This window comes from Anarhichas minor, unplaced genomic scaffold (assembly GCF_050575085.1).
Source record: "Anarhichas minor isolate MPS153535 unplaced genomic scaffold, ASM5057508v1 ptg000229l, whole genome shotgun sequence".
Taxonomy (NCBI): domain Eukaryota; kingdom Metazoa; phylum Chordata; class Actinopteri; order Perciformes; family Anarhichadidae; genus Anarhichas; species Anarhichas minor.
In genome coordinates, this window is record NW_027466675.1 from 34,731 (window position 1) to 37,500 (window position 2,770).

A 2,770-nucleotide genomic window follows, 5' to 3' on the forward strand; every position below is an offset into this window, starting at 1 on the left:
CGCTTTGATTTTGTCAGAGTATGAAGATCGGTCGGCGGTTTTCAAATACGCGCTGTATCGGCTGTGTGTATCCGTTTATAGGAGTGTCTAGATGGGTGGTTAGAGGACTTCCAGCTTGACAACTGGGCATGAGTATCCCCGCTGTGCGTTCTATTTCCGGGTAGATATGGCGCGCGTAATATGGTCCCTGCGACCTACTTTGACCGCGTCGTGCCTCGGCTGTGAGTGTCCGATTGTGGATCACCCTCCACATGTCTTTAGAGGTTGACGGTGGCTACACGTCGGCATAGGTGTCCCGGCTGTGCGTTGTGTATTCGCGGGGATATGGACCGCGCAAGACGGCGATTTGGTTTAAGGAAACAGAGTATTGGCGCTATCGCTGTGATTTTGTCAGAGTATGAAGATCGGTCGGCGGTTTTCAAATACGTGCTGCCTCGGCTGTGGATACCCGTTTATTATTCTGCTTATATGGGTAGTTAGAGGACGTCGGGACCGTGTATTCAAAATAAGAATCCCCGCTGTGCGTTCCATTTCCGGGTAGATATGGCGCGCGTAATAGGGCCCCTGCGACCTACTTTGACCGCGTGGTGCCTCGGCTGTGGACCTCGCATCCAGGATCCACTCGGATAGGTTTGTAGAAGTGGACTTGGACTACAATTAGATATGAGGTTCCCGGCTGTGCGTTGTGTTTTCGCGGAGATATGGACCGCGCAAAACGGGTATTTGGTTTAAGGATTTTTCGCTGTGATTTTGTCAGAGTATGAAGATCGATCGGCGGTTTTCAAACACGCGCTGCATCGGCTGTGTGTATCCGTTTATTATTCATCTTATATGGGTGGTTAGAGGACTTCCAGCTCGACAACTGGGCATGAGTATCCCCGCTGTGCGTTCTATTTCCGGGTAGATATGGCGCGCGTAATATGGTCCCTGCGACCTACTTTGACCGACTCGTGCCTCGGCTGTGGAGGTCGCATCCAGGATCCACTCGGATGTGTTTGTAGAGGGGGACTTGGACTACAATTAGATATGAGTGTCCCGGCTGTGCGTTGTGTTTTCGCGGAGATATGGACCGCGCAAAACGGGTATTTCGTTTAAGGACATAGAGTTTTTCGCTCGGGTTTTAAAGCCGTGATAGGGGCGAAGCGCTGAAGGTTCCAGCGCTTCTGTACTTCGCCTATTACGGCTGTGACCCATTTTGGTAGGGGGTAACCAAGCCACCTTGCACACAATGATAGGAACAGACTACCCAGTGTATACTAGGGGATAGGAGCGAAGCGCTGAAGGGTCCAGCGCTTCTGGCGGTTCCCCTATGCTACAGCCGTAGTAGGGGATATGAGCGAAGCGCTGAAGGGTCCAGCGCTTCTGGCGGTTCCCCTATGTTACAGCCGTAGTAGGGACGAAGCGCTGAAGGGTCCAGCGCTTCTGGCGGTTCCCCTATGCTACAGCCGTAGTAGGGGATATGAGCGAAGCGCTGAAGGGTCCAGCGCTTCTGGCGGTCCCCCTATGCTACAGCCGTAGTAGGGGATATGAGCGAAGCGCTGAAGGGTCCAGCGCTTCTGGCGGTTCCCCTATGTTACAGCCGTAGTAGGGACGAAGCGCTGAAGGGTCCAGCGCTTCTGGCGGTTCCCCTATGCTACAGCCGTAGTAGGGGATATGAGCGAAGCGCTGAAGGGTCCAGCGCTTCTGGCGGTCCCCCTATGCTACAGCCGTAGTAGGGGATAGGAGCGAAGCGCTGAAGGGTCCAGCGCTTCTGGCGGTTCCCCTATGCTACAGCCGTAGTAGGGGATAGGAGCGAAGCGCTGAAGGGTCCAGCGCTTCTGGCGGTTCCCCTATGCTACAGCCGTAGTAGGGGATAGGAGCGAAGCGCTGAAGGGTCCAGCGCTTCTGGCGGTTCCCCTATGCTACAGCCGTAGTAGGGGATAGGAGCGAAGCGCTGAAGGGTCCAGCGCTTCTGGCGGTTCCCCTATGCTACAGCCGTAGTAGGGGATATGAGCGAAGCGCTGAAGGGTCCAGCGCTTCTGGCGGTCCCCCTATGCTACAGCCGTAGTAGGGGATATGAGCGAAGCGCTGAAGGGTCCAGCGCTTCTGGCGGTTCCCCTATGCTACAGCCGTAGTAGGGGATATGAGCGAAGCGCTGAAGGGTCCAGCGCTTCTGGCGGTTCCCCTATGCTACAGCCGTAGTAGGGGATATGAGCGAAGCGCTGAAGGGTCCAGCGCTTCTGGCGGTTCCCCTATGCTACAGCCGTAGTAGGGGATAGGAGCGAAGCGCTGAAGGGTCCAGCGCTTCTGGCGGTCCCCCTATGCTACAGCCGTAGTAGGGGATAGGAGCGAAGCGCTGAAGGGTCCAGCGCTTCTGGCGGTTCCCCTATGCTACAGCCGTAGTAGGGGATATGAGCGAAGCGCTGAAGGGTCCAGCGCTTCTGGCGGTTCCCCTATGTTACAGCCGTAGTAGGGACGAAGCGCTGAAGGGTCCAGCGCTTCTGGCGGTTCCCCTATGCTACAGCCGTAGTAGGGGATATGAGCGAAGCGCTGAAGGGTCCAGCGCTTCTGGCGGTCCCCCTATGCTACAGCCGTAGTAGGGGATATGAGCGAAGCGCTGAAGGGTCCAGCGCTTCTGGCGGTTCCCCTATGTTACAGCCGTAGTAGGGACGAAGCGCTGAAGGGTCCAGCGCTTCTGGCGGTTCCCCTATGCTACAGCCGTAGTAGGGGATATGAGCGAAGCGCTGAAGGGTCCAGCGCTTCTGGCGGTCCCCCTATGCTACAGCCGTAG